The sequence below is a fragment of the Cryptomeria japonica genome, chromosome 9 (assembly GCF_030272615.1).
Source record: "Cryptomeria japonica chromosome 9, Sugi_1.0, whole genome shotgun sequence".
Taxonomy (NCBI): Eukaryota; Viridiplantae; Streptophyta; class Pinopsida; order Cupressales; family Cupressaceae; genus Cryptomeria; species Cryptomeria japonica.
This window is the reverse complement of record NC_081413.1, coordinates 212,397,117-212,415,846: the sequence shown is the minus strand read 5'-3', so window position 1 is coordinate 212,415,846 and position 18,730 is coordinate 212,397,117. Positions and strand designations below refer to the sequence as shown.

At 31.9% G+C, this 18,730-nt stretch overlaps 1 pseudogene; it reads left to right on the top strand.

Moving 5' to 3' along the window:
• The first annotated feature begins 1,222 nt into the window (after positions 1 to 1,222).
• Positions 1,223 to 2,452, top strand: LOC131044532 (glutathione S-transferase F10-like; annotated as a pseudogene).
• The last annotated feature ends 16,278 nt before the right edge of the window (positions 2,453 to 18,730 follow it).

Below are 18,730 nucleotides of genomic sequence, written 5' to 3'. Positions count from 1 at the left end.
ATAATCTTAACCATAACCCTAAATCCTAAGCCTAACCACAATTTTAACATTAATTGTAACACTAAACATGATGTAAATACAAACCCTAACCATTAACCTAACCATAAAAATGATGTAAACCCTAACTATAATCCTAAACCTAATCCTTAACCCTAACCACATTCATAACTCTAACATTATGATATAAACTCTAATCATAGAACCTAAAACTTAAGCCTAACTAGAACCTTAACCCTTATAATGATGTAAATCTAAACCCTAACCATTAACCTAACCCTAACAATGATGTAAACCCTAACTATAATCCTAACTCTAGCCTTAACCCTAGACATAATCCTCACAATAATGATAAATCCAGAGCCTAACCACGATCATAACCCTATCCCTAATCTTAATCATGAAGTAAATCAAAACCCTAATCATTAACCTAACCCTAACAATGATGTAAACCCTAACTATAATCCTAACTCTAATCATAGCCCTATGATATAAACCATAACCCTACACATAATCTAACCATAACCCTAAATCTTAGCCTAATCACAATCTTAACGCTAACTGTAACACTAAACATGATGTAAATCCAAACCCTAACCATTAACCTAACCTAAACAATGATGTAAACCCTAACTACAACTATAACCCTAGCCCTAATAGCAAGACAAAATGAACCCTATTCCTTATTGAATTAGGCCTACTATTTGAAACCAAATCAAATCCTAACCCTAATAGTAAACCATAATGAACCCTAATCCTTATTGAATTAGGCCTACTATTTTGATTCCAATCCTAACTATAATTATAAATCTAGAATTGAACCAAATAGAATCCTAAACTATACAACAATATATATATTGAAATTAATTTATGTCATGTCTTTCAATTCATGTTGTGACTCCTACTAGCTTATATATATTTAATAATATATATAGAATAAGCCGAGAGGTATCCTTCTGGAGGCGCCTATTGCACTTTAATGTTGATAAATCAATAAAAAAATAGGCGCCTCTAGAAGGATACCTCTCGACTTATTCTATATATATTATTAAATATATATAAGCTAGTTATATATTGTAATATACTTTCTATTAAAATAAATTAAAAATTTAAACATATAAATTATTATAAAAAAATTAAATATAAAATTTATTATTTGTAACTGGCGGATGTAACGGGTTGATGGGACCGTTTGCGTTTGATTGGATGGCCATGGACGGGCGTGATGGCATGGCATGGCATGCGGCATCCGATGGAGAAGGCATGGCAGCGGGCCATTTTGTCCGCTGCGTAGCCATTGCCCTGATGAACACCCATTCCTTACTCTCTGCTAAGCAACTGTCCTGTTCAGGAAGCCACGCTCAATTTGTCGGCCAGATCGCCAATTGCAATGGCAACCATCCAACTGCACGGGAATCACCATTCGCTCTTCACGACCAATGTCATGGCTTGTTTTCACGAAAAGGGGATCGATTATGAGTTCGTCTCTGTGGATTTATCAACGGGAGCTCACAAACAGCCTCCTTTCCTTGCCCTGAGTGTGAGCAAATTTACAGAAATCCACTTCCTTTTTCTGTTTCATATGTTCCCAACTCTCACCATTTGATCCGCTGATGCAGCCATTTGGACGAGTGCCTGCCATTAGAGACGACGATTTCACCTTATTCGGTACAAATCTAACTCTGTTCTGCTGTTTCCTCAAATTCTAATGCAGTTATAAGGTTTTATTTTGTTTATTTTCATATATTAATGCGGTTTTAGGGTTTTATTTTGTTTATTTTCAAATTTTAATGCAGTTTTAGGGTTTTATTTTGTTTATTTTGCGGTCAGAGTCGAGAGCCATCATAAAATACCTGGCGGAGAAATACGAGGGGCAGGGCAGCAATCTGATGGGGAAAACCTTGCGCGAGCGGGCGGTGGTGGAGTAGTGGTGTCAAGTTGAATCGCAGACATTCAGTCCGCCGTGCAGCGCCATTCTTGTGCAGATCGTGTACGCCCCCATGTTTGGGGGAAAGACGGACCAGGTAATTTTGGACACAAATTTGGAGAAGCTGGGCAAAGTGTTGGATGTTTATGAAGAGAGGCTATCCAAGAGCGATTATCTGGCTGGGGATTTCTTCAGCATTGCAGATCTTTTACATCTTTCGTACATAAATTGTCTGGTGAATGTGGCCGCCAAGGGAGATCTCATTACCTCTCGCAATAATGTTAATGCGTGGTGGGAACGCATTTCCTCTCGCCCCGCCTGGAAAAAGGTGTTGGACGAAATCAAATCTTAATTTACCCTCTGCACTGCAGGTCTCAGAGCTGCCATGAGCGCAGTTTTAAATAAATAAATGAATAAATCTTAGTGAATAAAATTGGACAATGGTTTTTTAATCTAAATTTTATCTTCTGAAAAATGACTGTCTTTATAAGTAAAGAGTAGCCAGGAAAACTGTCAAACAATTTTTTTTCAAAGAATCTTTCCACAAATTGACGTTTCTGTTTATCTTATCTCAAAATCAAATTCTGGTGTCATCCTCTCGATAATTCAGTCCAAGAATTGAGAATGGTTATAATGGTGAAATCTGTACAGCTGTCTTTTTTATTTATTTTGATAAAATATTTATATGATTATATATTGTATTTACAATTTTATTAATTCTTATACATATATATTTTCATATGTTCACACATTACATTTATAACTTTCATTATTTCTTATACCTATACATATATATTTTTACATATATATTTTCACATGTTTATACATTGTATTTGTATCTTTCATTAGTTGGTTTTATTTACTTTTAGAATTAATATATATATTTATTTATAACTCTTTCCTTAGTTTTATTTACATATGCATTCTCACATGTTTATACATTGTATTTATCTTTCAATAATTCTTACATACATGTATATTCTCACATGTTTAGCCTTCATTTTATCTTTATGATATAGCTTGATACATTCATTATATGTGGATATTTGTTAGGTTTATTCTTATAAATAAGTAGATATTGTTGTTATTCATTCAATCTAGATTATTTTTATTTATTTTGATAAAATATTTATATGATTATATATTGTATTTACAATTTTATTAATTCTTATACATATATATTTTCATATGTTCACACGTTACATTTATAGCTTTCATTATTTCTTATACCTATACATATATATTTTCACATGTTTATACATTGTATTTGTATCTTTCATTAGTTGGTTTTATTTACTTTTAGAATTAATATATATATTCTCACATATTTATACATCGTATTTATAACTTTCGTTAGTTTTATTTACATATGCATTCTTACATGTTTATACATTGTATTTATCTTTCAATAATTCTTACATACATGTATATTCTCACATGTTTAGCCTTCATTTTATCTTTATGATATAGCTTGGTACATTCATTACATTTGGATACTTATTAGGTTTATTCTTATAAATAAGTAGATATTGTTGTTATTCATTCAATTTAGATTATTTGTTCTTATAGGGTTATTTTTGCAATCAAGGAATCAAGGCCACTATTCATCGAAACTTTGCTATTTGCCCACATTGTGTCATTTTATAGTTAAGGGGTTAACCTTGTCTGTTGCATTTCAAATATTCAAATTTAAGATTTGGCTCATAACCTTCTTAAATTTGTCGCTTTGAGTCATCTAAGTGTATATTTTGTATAATTTGATGTTATGTGATACTATTTTAAGATATTCATTTCACATTTGCATATCATATTTAGATTATAGCATTTCAATTTGTGCAAAAAAATGAATATAGATCTACTTAACTATTCTAGAAGCATATGCATGCTTGAAAAGTGTTGTTTATAATCTTGTACACACATTTCTAGGAGAAATATATTGAAAACCCTTCTAAGTTATGTCTAGATATCACCACCCCTTTGATATTCAAAATAGTAGAGTAGTTGAAGATTTGACCAAGTAAATGACATATAAATATTCCACATCATGTATGGGGAAATTTGGATGTAAAACATGGATATGCTATTCACCTAAACATATAGACTTGATACTACACAAATAATTTATTCAATACAATTTTAAGACATTTCATCATTAGAGAAGCAATATTTTATAGCTAGAAAGCATATTTTTCACACGCCTCATATAGTTGTCCTCCATGTAGCTTTCTTGATCAACTCTTGCTCAAGGAACTTAGTGTTGTGTGTCTAATATTAGAGATGTTTAATCTTCAATCACATATAATGATGATGTACCTTCTCTCATGCTTAAAGATACACTTGTTGACTTGGGATTGCCTATCTATGATTAATACCCTATTGTTGATATTTATGACAATCATACTTCTTCCATCACTAGTGTTGTGCTTATACAAAATTTACAAAATTCACCTTCATTTGAGGTTGCTATTCCTTCTCCATCTTGTACCTCACAATTCATCAATCATATGTTCATTAACAAACATAATTATTAATTTTATATCTTCCCATGATGAAGATGATAATTATGTACCTCACACATATATGAAGAACCCTTGACAAATCTCATCAACTTCTCTATGCAACATGATGATATATACCTTTTTAATAAAGATAATATACTTGTGGATCTTGTGGATCCTATTGATCATCAACATATGATAATTTGTTTATGGATATGAACATTGCTTGTGTCAACTTGTGTCTTTGGTTTATAAAATTTTCCCTTTTCCCTATATATGCCTTTATTATTATTGCTTTTGTCATAACCCTTTTTTTAGACCTTGACATGAATAGTTATTATTATTATTATTACTACTACTACTACTATTATTATTATTAATTTTATGAGCAATGTTATTTAAAGATGAAAAAATTGAATAACGATGAAATTAGTTTAAAAAGAAGATTTAATAAGCGGTGACTTGCACGTGAGGTCATAATTTATTTGGAAATTATTTATTTTCTTAATATTCTAATTGAGCACATGGTGTAGGAGAAATAAGAAGATTCTAGAAATGAATTCAAATTTAGATTTTAAATGCATGGTCAAATGTAACCGCCACTATTACAAGTTGTAAGGAATATGCCTTGCATAAAAATATTTTTTGGGAAAGAATCTCAAATTCGAATTTCGAATGCAAGGTCAAGTGTAACCCCCACTATGTCAAGAATCATTTTTGCATGAAATTAAATTGGAAATTAACTATTTTCTCAATATGTTAATTTAGCACATGTTGTAGGAGGAAATGAGAAGATTCTAGAAGAGAATTTTAAATTCAATTTTTGCATGTAACCCCCACTATGACAATTAATCATTTTGCATGAAAATTATTTTGGGAAAAGAATATGGAAATCAATGAATTTCTTTTGTAGTGAGAAAATGACTCTCTTTTCTAAATATTGAGTTCTAGATTTTCAAAAAAGGGGGGAATTCATTTTTTTGTGAAGATAAAATAGTCTTCAAATTCTTATGAAATTAATTTCAATATCATGTTAGTGGTAGGAGAAATTGCGTAGATGTATTGTAGGTTTTTGGAGAAGATCATTGCCAGGCTTCAAGGAGGATCGAAAGAAAGAGGATAGCGGGGAAAATAAGGAGTGAATCAACAATAAGGACTTTTATTTGCATAATATAGAGTTTTTGCATTCTTTTGTTTCCAGATTTTTTATAAGGAAATCTATTTGCATGTACCATCTTGTTTTTCAGATTTTGATAGAAGGAATATGTATGCATGCATGTTATAGTTTCTTTAGAAATTTAGGGGATTAAAATATTTTTAATAGAGATATCAATATTTTGTTTAATGGGTTAAATAAAATAGTAGATTCATTTCTCATATCAGAAAAAAGGTATTCTCATTTGTTTTCAGATTTTTGAATAAAAATATGTATATGCCTTGTTAAATACATTCATATATCTTCTTGCTTTTAAATGAATAAATTATTAGTTTCTTTCAAAGAAGGGCATATTCAAATGTACATGTTAAATCCATATTTCATTAACTAGTTATTTATTGTTTTAAGGGGTTTATATATATATACTTCCATTGGTAAGGCTTAAAAAACAATAATAATAAATAAACATATAATTATGTAAGAGTTAAAATTTTGGTTTTGGTGTGAGGCTTTGCCTTGATCTTGATTCTCGGTGAACAGTATTGTCCTTTTTTGGTACTCCTTATAGCTAATAGAAAAAAAGAGTTAAAATTTATTTTGTTGTTCAAAATTTGTTTTGTAAATTTAAGTACATTTATTATTAAAAAAAATGAGTTTATTTAAGGTCAAATTTAATTTTTTATAATTATGAATGACCAAATTTAATTAAAATAGATTTATTTAAATGTTAATATTGAATAAATTAATTTGTTTTAAAAATAATAATAATTACACCACAGGCGTTCCTACAGTCGTAGCAGGGGGGAGTGAAGGCATCCGTGTATACACTAAAGAAAACTGAAAACTGATTGCGGCCATGCATTGTAACCGTTCCAAGCGTTCCAAATGCACCATCAACAATGGCCATTGAATAGCTAGAGTCTTTGTAGAGACGTTACATTCAAAAATGATCTTGCCGCTTCAAATGAGATTTAGGCAATCATTCTTTGATGCGCGATTAGTATTTCTTATGTTAAGAGTGATCAGCTTTCAATATATCAATTTCAGATCTAAGAGAAATGATTATTGGTGAAACGTCAAGGTCTGAGCGAATTTCTTCTCAAATTGAAAAAGTTGGAGCATAGTTGGATTAGATTTGAGCTGTGCAAGGGAGTGAATTCTGCTGGCCATCTTCTATAAATTCATCAACAATCTACATTAGAACCGCGTATATGTTTTCTTCTTAATGAATGTATGTGTTTTGTTTTTAATACCTTATTGATCAAAGTTTCTGACGTGCAATTAGAAACCTTATGTAGAAAACATGTTTCTCCTAGATTCGTATTTCTTTCGAGCTCTTATTCTAGCCTGACATGATAATCATTGTCATCACCCATACTCAGAAATCTATGGATGGTGGACTTCTTACTATTTCATTGGGATCAATTGAAAAGTCTGTAAAATTACAGAAAATCCCTTCTGAATTTGATGTTGCAAGGTCATTTGTGTATAGCAAAGGAGAAGAAGAAATATATGATGTTGCTTCACCAAAACCATTGTATGCGCTTGATACACAATTATAGAGAAAATCAGATTAAATTAAATTGCAGTTATTGTGCTCAAGAAGGAGACAACTTAAGCTTATGCGGGGATTTAGCAGGGCATGAAGGAAATCACAATTGCAACAATAAAAATCATACATGTGGCGAGAGTTGTTACTGATATGAGATGTCTTCAAATTATAATGAGCAATGTTCTCTTGGACTTTGATCTGTTATTTACTCTGCCTTTCATGTATCTGCATGTTGTTTGTATACTGTACAAGTTGATTTAATCCTCAATAATGGTGAAACATAGGCCCAACAAAATAGCACGATTTTGAATGAATAAAACCTAGATGAGTAGTAGCGCAATAAGCTCAGTTAATCCAACATTTCCATGTATTGATGTCTATATGTCTGGGTATTTGGGTATTTTTGCTATCTCTGCTATCTTCATGACATAAATGTCTTTATGGAGGCTATCAGGCCTGGAATTTGATGGTCACCCCTATCTGTCCTACGAATTTTTGATGACGGTTTAGTCATTTCAATGCCTTTCATTTGACGTTTTAAGAAAAATATTAACTGTCAAAAAATATAAAAGTAGAAGATTGAAACAATTAATAATTACTAATTTAGTAATAATAAACATTTAAATTTTAAAATTATATATATTATGACAAGTTTCTATAACAAGCTCATTAAATATATTTAAAAAATTAAATTGACTAAGTTTCTAAATTCATATATAAAAAAATAGAATATATTGTAAAAATTCATATTAAAATATTTTATCAATTATATTCTATCATTTCAATTATGACAAGTTTCTAAATTCATATGAAAAAATAGAACTATTCTAAAAAATCATATTAAAATATTATAAAATTAGAAACAACTACATTCTTCCATATTCTAAATCTATCTTTATAATAAACATTTTGTATTTTTATAATAAACATTCTAAACTAATATATATATTACCTAGTATTTTTTTTTACGGTTTATTTATAATTTGAAGTGTCATCTATACGGTTTTAGAAAAAAATAGCATGTCAATGCATACGTTCTACTAATTTTTTAAGCTGTCAAATACGGTTCAAAAGTGAAAAAACGGCCATTTTGCCTGTCAAATTCCAGGCCTGGAGGCTATCGATGAGGCTGATGAAAGAGTTAATCAAGCAAAGCACTAGGTAATCGAAGCCAACAATAGGGTTCAACAAGCGCTTACCCAGATCGATTACTGCAAATTTTCTACCATATTCTTGTTTTCTGCTATCTTATATTTTACCCAAAGTCATATTCTTTTCTCTCTCGTGTTATGATGTCTTCAAATGGGCTCATTTGTTTTGATGATCTATGTCCTTCTATGGATGTTTGTAGGTGAGCAAGGTCAAGGATGGATGAAGCAGTATCTCAAGCACCTTGGCCATGTCCTGTGTGATTTCCTGCAATTGTTTTTGTTTCTGCTTGCTACTATCATTATTTTTTGATTGCCCATATCCCATTCCAAAGCTTCCATTTTGTCGCAGACTACACATAGGAAGAAGAAAAGAAAAAGGATATATTTTTCTGCGCATATAAAGTAGGCCATCCAAGTTCTCGGGGTCCTCTCTAGTCCATTGTTCCATTTGTTCCTATATTTTAAAAATTATTTATACTTTATGTCCATTCCACTCATGAGCATAGATTTTTCATTAGTAAAGAAATTCAGAGCGTACAATGAATGCCCAATAGGTTAAATTCCTATTCAGTTTGCTAGGACTCTTTAGGTTCAATTTATATTCAATTTATATAATTTTTTTGATCTTTATTTATATTATATTTGTAAAGAGATTTGTTACGTCGAGAGACGTTCCTATACAGCCGCAGCAAGGGCGTGAAGGATAGAATAAAATGAGAATATTCTGTGTAAACCTTAAAGAAAACTGAAATGTGATGAAAGACCAAGCACCGCCTGAAGCTGCATGGACCATAATGTAAAACTGTTCACATGCCTTGTCTATGCCTCCAAAGATATGATTCGACCATTATAATTGAAAACAATAGTTACATGCAACGATTGGAAAGAAGAATTGCAAATGCATTTGTGAATGTTCCTACAACATTCCACATATGTATTGGCAAAGGAAATGTTAGGAAAAAGGCATACAATTGGGATTTACACCAGCCAATAATCTACTATGGAAAGAAGATTGCTCTGTAAGAAGATTGCTCTATAATCTCCACAACCATTTCTATAGATCGCCCTGAGTTGGTGGCCTCAACGAAACTTGATCTTAGACCTCAGGTACAAACTTATCTATCATCAACAATTTATTTCCAGCCCTCCATAGACATATCTCAATATCAATCCCTCAATACAATCATTTCTTATTATCATATGTATGCAGCAATGCCAATACTATCCTTATCTCAAATTCCTCTAGATATCCTCTACGTTGCATTACCAATAGTAGAATCTTCTTCTCTGTGTTCTTCTTTATAATCACCTGTGCAATAATCAAAATAGAATACGATTTTTTCAATAGAGAGTGTGACTATTCATGGATGTTGCAGCTCATCATAACTCTATTTTTTTCTCTTTAACTAAATTGAATATAAAAATATATAATAGTCTTGAATTTGGTAAAAAAAAAATTATGATTTTGTTTAAATTCAATTATTCAATTTTGGATTGTCTTAAATTTGATAATAAGAATCTTACTAATCTTTGTAAATCTCAAAAATCAATTATAATTTTTTTTCTTTCTAAAATTAAGATTTCGTTTAATTTTAGATTTTGAAATGATTTGCATTTAAAAAGATGAAATAAAATAGAAATTTTGTTGATGTATTTAGAAAAATATAGAAAATTTCTATTTAAATCTAGATTTTAGTTTTAAAAAATTAAAAATAAATTTTAAATTATTTTAGAATTTGTAGTGATTTGCATGCAAAAAGGAAAATAGAATAGAAATCTTATTTATATATCTACAATTTTTTTAGAAATATTCTATTTATATCTAGATTTTATTTTTAAATTTATTGTAAAACTAATTGTTGATTCAATTTAAAAAATTAAAAAAAATAATTGAGTTTAATTTTTAGAAATTGAATTGATTTACATGCAAAAAGAAAAATAGAATAGAAATGTTGCTTATATATCTAGATTAATTTCTATTTTTTAAAATTTTCTTTCTAAAATTAAGATTTAGTTTAATTTTAGATTTTGAAATGATTTGCATGTAAAAAGATGAAATAAAATAGAAATTTTGTTGATGTATTTAGAAAAATATAGAAAATTTTCATTTAAATCTAGATTTTAGTTTTAAAAAATTAAAAATAAATTTTAAATTATTTTCGAATTTTTAGTGATTTGCATGCAAAAAGGAAAATAGAATATAAATCTTATTTATATATCTATAATTTTTTTAGAAATATTCTATTTATATCTAGATTTATTTTTAAATTTATTCTAAAGCTAATTATTGATTCAATTTTTAAAAAATAAAATAAAATTGAGTTTAATTTTAGAAATTGAATTGATTTACATGCAAAAAGAAAAAATAGAATAGAAATGTTGCTTATATATCTAGATTAATTTCTATTTTTTTAAAATTTCACAAGTAAAAGGGTACTATTTAAAATTAGTTGATTTATGCTAATACCTACACAACATAATTTTAACTTCAGTTCAAAAATGTATAATAATATATTTTATATGAATAAATATAATAAAAAATAGAAATATCAAATTAGTATTCGATAATATTCATTTACTATTATTTATTGTAAAAGTATTACTTTATTCTACTTTAAAGTTATTTATAACAAATATAGATTATAATATAAATACCATAATATGTTCTCTAATTGTTTTTAAAACATTAGGATCCTTAAATTAATGGTTTCATTTCTTTAGAAGTTATAAAAAGGGAGCATTGATAATCGATACTTAGAATAGTCATGTATTATTATTTCCTTTTGATATTTGACAACGAACTTAGAGAGTATATGGATTTATATTATGAACCACTTTAACCCTAATCCTAACCATAATTCTATCTATAACCATAACCTAAATCTATTTCTATATGATATTGTAACCCTAATCATAAAATTGAATCTACCTATAATTCAAACCCTAACCTTAACCCTATTTTTGTCTTTAACTCTAACCCTTACCCCCATGCTCCTAACCCTAACACTAAAAGTTAACCATGAACCTAATCTTAACCCTTATCCTAACGTAAATCCTAACCATAAACATAATCATTAATTTACTAACCTTAAACATAATACTAACCCTAACCCTAACCATTATGCTAATATTAACCCTAAACCATTATCTTACTCATAACCCTAACCTTGATGTAAACCCCCGACACTAAACCCTAACCCTAAACTTTATCGCTAACCCTAAACCTAACCCTAACCCTAACCCTTATCCTAATGTAAACCCTAGTCCTAAACCTAAACATATTACTAAATCTAACCATAACCATGATGTATATCCTAATGCTAACCATAACCACAACCCTAAACCTAAGGTCCTAACCATAATGTTTATCCTAACCATTATCCTAATCCTAACCTTAAGTCATTATTGTAATCATAACCCCAACCCTTACCCTAACTCTAACCATGGTGTAAAACCTAACTTGAACCATAACCATGATGCAAACTCTAACTCTAAACATAATCCTAACCATATAACCCTAAATAATCCTAACCCTAACCCTAAATATTCCTAAACCTAAACCATTATCTTACTCATGACCCTAACCATGATGTAAACGCTAACCTGGTCATGACATAAACCTCAACCCTAGCCATAATATTAACCATAACACTAAACTCTAACCCTAAAATCTAACGCTAACCCTAACCCTAACCCTTACCCTAACCACAATCATAAACCCTAACCCCAAACATTATACTAACCATAAACCTCACCATGATGTATATCCTAATGCTAACATTAACCATAACCCAAACCATATTTTTAACCCTAACCATTATCCTAATCTTAACCCTAAACCATTGTCTTACTCATAACCCTAACCATGATGTAAACTCTAACTCGACCATGATGTAAAGCTTGCCCCTTACCCTCATGGTCCTAACCATAACACTAAAAGGTAACCATGACCCTAATCTTAACCCTTATCCTAATGTAAATCCTAACCATAAACATAATCATAAATCCTAATCTTAAACATAATACTAACCCTAACCCTAACCCTGACCTTAACCATGATGTATATCCTAATGCTAACCATAACCCTAACCCTAACCCTAACCCTAACCATGATGTATATCCTAATCCTAACCATAACCCTAACCATTATGCTAATCTTAACCCTAAACCAAATTATCTTACTCATAACCCTAAATTTGATATAAACTCTAAACATAATTATAACACTAATAATAAACCCTAACCCTAACACTAAACCCTAACCATAATACTAACCCTAAATTTGATATAAACTCTAAGCATAATTGTAACACTAACAATAAACACTAACCCTAGCCATAAGCTTAACCTTAACACTAAAACCTATCCCTAACCCTAACCCGAACCCTAACCCTAACCCTAACCCTAAAATTGATATAAACTCTAAACATAATTGTAACACTAACAATAAACCCTAACCATAAACTTAACACTAACACTAAACCCTAAATTTGATATAAACTCTACACATAATTGTAACACTAATAATAAAACATAATCCTAACCATAAAATTAGCCCTAACACTAAACCCTAATGATAACCCTAACCCTAACCCTAAATGTAATCCTTAACCATAACCCTAACCACAATCCTAAACCTAAACGAAACCCTAACCTTGAAGCTAACCCTAACCATGATATAACCCTGACCATTATCATAACTTTAACCCTGAAACCTAATCCTAATCACAACCCTTAACCCTAACCCTAACCATGATGTAAACCCTAACCCTAGAGATAATCCTAGCCATAATTGTAACCCTAAGCATAACCATAAACTTAACCCTGACTCCAACCCCAACCATGATATAAACTGTAGTCACATAAATCTGTCCACTTAATTAAATGAATACTTAGTATTTATTTGATTATTTAACCATCAATTAATAATTAATTAAATTAATATTTAATTAATTCATCTTAACCCTCTTCTCCTATTAATTAAATAAATTATTCAATTTATTTGATTTAATTCACTTAACCAAATTCATACCATTAATTAAATAAATAAATCATATTTGTTTAATTAAATCTTCTCTCACATTTAAATAAATTAATATTTATTTAAATCCCCCAAAATCCCACCTCTCACATTTAAATAAATTAATATTTATTTAAATCCCCCAAAATCCCACCTCTCACATTTAAATAAATAAATAATTTATTTAAATCACCTTTATCCTCCACCCACTTGTATTTTCCTACAAAAGCAAGTTGCACAATTATTTTAAATAAATAATTTATTTAAATCACCTTTATCCTCCACCCACTTGTATTTTCCTACAAAAGCAAGTTGCACAACTATTTTAAATAAATTATTTATTTAAAATCCTATTTATCCTCACCCACTTGAAACCTTTAATGGTTTCCCTTAAAGTATTCAAACTTGATGGCTTTAAAGTCTTCAAACTTGATGGCTTCCTTCTATAGTCTTCTTAAGACTTTAATGGTTTTCCTTAAAGTCTTCAAGCCTTTAATGGTTCCCCTCAAAGTCTTCAAGCATTTTAATGCTTTATCTTCCTTTTTCTCATTTAAATAAATTAATATTTATTTGAATATTTATCCAAATACAACTTGCACACATTTATTGGAATAAATGAATTTTTATTTTTAAAATCCTATTTTCCCTCACCCACCAAATCCACTTGCAAAATCTAATCCCCTTCTAGATTCTTCTAACCCCTTCCTAATTAGCCTAATCCATCCCCTAATTATTGTCACATTCATAAGCAAAAGGGAGTCACTTCTCAAATGGCCCAAAGTTTTGGATAACCATTGAAGGTTTTCAACCTTCAACCACCAAAAACCCCAAAGTCTTTGAAAACCATTAAAGGCTTCCAACTTTCAACCACTTAATCCCCAAAGTCTCCAATAACCATTAATGGTTAACTCAAACCCTTCCACATGGTTAAAACATTTGTTTTTGACTCAACCTCTACTCAACCCAAGGGTCTCATCAGGTCATTAATGCTTTGACCATGATTATCTCTTAATCATTTGCACAAAGGTTTATCCTTGGATTAACTCCTAATTCAGTGGGTAAACCTAACTTAGACTTGACCCTTAGCCTTTAGATAACCATGAGGTCTTCTCAGGCCTTTAATGCCTCCAACCTCTTCTCTCAACCCAATCCTGTGTTGACACTTGTCACCATGTCATTGGTGCAAATTGTGCATATGGATCCCCAACTTTCAAGCTTGACCCTTGATTAAACCTTTCAATCCTGGCCATCCATTGCTCCATTTTTCCTATAAATAGAGCCCATTCCTTCATAATCCAGATCCTGAAAACTTGTAAGCATTTAGACTATAGCCATTTTAGAGAGCATTTAGCATAGCATAACTAAATCTTGTCTTTTTGGTAAAATCAATCATTTTAGCATTAAAAATAGCTTTTCATTTCATATTTGGAGCTATTCTAGAAATCTCAATCCTCCATAAGCATCCATAGTGCAAAAAGCTGCTGAGAGCTACACTATTTTGGAACTTGGAGAGGAGAGGAACAAGGGAGAAAGAACTAATATCATGTTGAGAGATAGTTGGAGATATCTCATTGTCTTACTTCTTTAGTTAGATTCATTAGCATGTTTTTAGTGTCTCCTTTGGAATGCCTTCACGTTTTGGTTTTTGATTGACTAACTCTAACGTCTTGTGTGTTTTGTATTGATTGATCATAAACTAACATTGTGCCATTTAGGAGGGCATCATTTGGTGAACCCGACGTGAATCGAACACGCAACCTTCTGATCATTTTTTTTGAAATTAACATTTTGCTTGTTGAAATTGCCACACAGGCGCGCTTCGGTGCTATTGAACGCGTTTTAGCGCTATTGAAATTTTTTTTTTTAGCGCTATTGAAAATGTTTCAGCGCTATTGACAACATTCCAGCGCTATTGTCACTTTTTCAGCGCTATTTGTCTTCTCGGGTTTTTGTTTTCTTTCAGCGCTACTGTTTTAATTAGCGCTTCTGCTCACGTAGAATAGCGCTATTGTATGAATCAGCGCTTCTGCAAAAGCACAGAATAGCGCTATTGCGACAGAGTGTCGCCCAAATTGACTTGTAACCAAAAAATCAAAATTTAGGCTTGTGGAAGCCCCCCCTTTGAGCATTGATTTTATTAACTTGTTTCTTTTCTTTGTGCAGGTTAACAACACAACAAAAATCACAAAAATTTTCATTTAGTGCTTAAAAAGAACTTAAAAACACAAAAAAGAGTTTTTCATTGTTTTCTAGTTAGGCCTCATTTTCTTTGGTGCTTAAAATTAACAACGCAACTTTAAATTCATTTGCATCAATTGGGACTTAAAAAGCACAATCCACACTTCAATTTTTGGTGCAGTAAAAAGAATAATCCACTTGTCTTGATGTATTTTTGACAAACAAATTTTCCTTCAAAGCAAAACGTGTTTTTTATTAAGTTGACCAGGATTTTCAAAATTCTAGATTACAAAACACATTGCCTTTGAAGTTAAAAAGAACACCATGGCTGTTGGAGCAATATCTCCAAATAGTTAGATCATCTTTACAAATGTTGGATTAAAAAGAACAAGTGAATTTTGTGTTTGGCACGCTTGTGCACAAAAGTCAGTCGAGTGGACCCACTTCTAACACACACTATCCTCTCCCTTGGCTCTCGTGGTCCTAGGTGCAAGAGAAAAGTGTTAGTAACGCTCACATTTTATCTTTTTAAGAGAGGCCTGCCAAGGGATCGATACTCTTGGGAACGACCTCGAGCGGTAAATCCTTCGAGCCGCTATAGAAATCAGGTGAGAGCGAAAGCTGTAGCCTTGGGTATAGCTGTTCCTACAGTGTAACTGGCCGAAAGGACAAATGGGCCCCACCACCAGTTACAAGGCTCTTAAGTGAGTCACTGCAGAATGAACTTATGTCCAAAGCCATCGAACATGACTAAACACTTTTAAGTAGTAGCCCACCCGTTCTATTGATTGAGGATATTTGAGATATAATTTAGTGCAAGAGCATAGAAGGTTTTGCTCCCAAGATACTCACCATACATATTTCCTTGAGTAGAAACATAGCTTTTTGAAAGGTCACTTGTGGCTTGATAAAAGTGGTGACTCCCCCATCATAGGGATCATCTATTTGTTATGCTCATGCAAGACTTAGTATATCACATCCTTACCTGCCACGGCGGGATTCATAAGGTATGTAGTACCAAAGTCGAAGAAATATCAAGATGTGGGCTAAATTTATCACAACTGGCCATTTGACCTTAGGGATAAAAAGTGTTTGAAGTGTGTTCGTTTTACAGACCTAGTGCAAATTGAGCCGACTTCAGGCTTTGGAAATACACTTTAAAATAAATCTAAAGGAAGGGTCATATACAAGTCCAAAGATTGGGTTGATCTAGACCCATACTCATTTGTGCCTTTGGGGGCAACATTCTTGTGTTTGTGTGCTTGCTTTGTTTTCTTGTCAAAGAAAAATCAGAAAATCAATCCCAAAAACAAAGTATTCATCCAACATCTGTCAACACAAACAAAAATACCAAAAACAAAGTGCAAACAAACAAAGAGTCAAAAATTTATGACCATTCTTCACATCTTGCGAAAGAAGAAGTGTCATCAGAGTATGACCTTGAAAAGGAGACCACTAAGCTCAAAGGCTTTAATCAAAAGGAGGAAATTCTTCTATATCAATAGACAAATCTTTGTCTCACATAGAGTCTTTCTACATCGCATGCGTCTATACCTTCAAGGTAAAACAAATGAGTTTGATTCCGAATCATTGAACCGCAGAGCTTTTATGCAATATAGAGCTCTGAGTTATCACAAAAATCAAGGAGGAAAGATTAATCCCAATTTCTTCCCAAACATCTGTATCACCTACAACACAGCTCGAGAAGTGCCACCAACCCCTGAAAGGGAAGAAGAAGAGTTTGTCCCATTTGTGACACAAAGTTTTTATTGAAAGTTGAAAACATTTTCATCCATCATCCCACTCATACATCATCACTTCATCATCAATCCATCCCAACTCTCACAACATTAAGAGGTTCTTGTCCCACGATTCCTTTTTAGATATTGCTTGAAATCAAACACATCACATCACTTTTTAGATTGTTTCTACATCTAGGATAAGCTCATCCTACGAGACACATCTACGCAGGTTAAAACTAGTTCATGAGTGAATCCTCTCATTACTAGGTAGTTAAATCTGTAACACATCTCAGATTTCTCTACACCTTATCACATCAAAACTTATCAAAACAAGCAAGCAATTCAAAGAAGGAATTTTGGTTACATCTACCTTAGAGTGCTAGAGACCTACATACCACCAATCCACTAAAACATCCATCCTTCATCAAACAACTCATCATCATCTTCAATCAACTTCAAAAACAAATTTGCAAACAAAATGGCTCAAACCCGATCACGATCAAGGCAACGGGAAATAGAAATTGAGGAAGAAGAGGACAACCTCAATGAATTTCAAGAAGCACTTGGGGGAAATGGGAATGATGAAAACCCAGGTACACCCACTCCTTCAACAATCGAAAGGGTTCAGCATAACCCTCATTTTAACAGATTATTTGATGAAATACTAAGGAGCAACGCAGATGCTCACTTCTTAAAACTCGCTCAAGAAGGAGCCAAACTCCCCTCTGACTTTGATCTTGCCCAATTAAGACAAGCATCAGAAAGACAAAGTCGCCATGAGGAGGAAAGGCGTAGAGATCCCATCAGATATAACATCCCTCGAGGTAACCCACCACCTCCTCCTCCTAATGAAATAGAGATGTTGCGGCAACAAGTCGAGAATCTCGCCCAAAAACTTCATAGTGGTGTTAAGACCAATCAATTCTCACTTAACGACATCTGTCCCTATCCGTTTGATAGGAATCTTTATATGCCACCTTTTCCACACGGGTTCGAAACACCAAAATTTGAAAAATATAGAGGAAAGGGAGATCCCCGCGATCATGTCTGAGAATTTCATTCCGCTTGTCTTGAAGTGGCTTACAAGGACACATACCTAATGCGCCTTTTTCCCCAAAGCTTGGGAGGAACAACCACATCATGGTTTTCCCGACTTCCAGGTGGCATTAGAACATTTGAGGAACTCATCCAGAAGTTCCTATCTCATTACTCTTATAACATTGAACGCGACATCACCATGGCTGATCTATGCAACACCAAACAAAAACCAGGTGAACTATTCTCAGTATTCCTGCAACGATGGCGCCAAATGTCTAGCAGACGTTCTCTTCAGTTACCTGAACGAGAACTAGTGGAAATTTTCATTTCCAACTTAAACGAAGAAATGGAATTTCACTTGGATGTCAAAGATACAGATTCTTTTAACGATATGATCACCAAGGGTATAAAATGTGAAAGGGCACTCATCAAAAAAGGACTCATCAAAATCTTTAATGAAACCAAAGATGG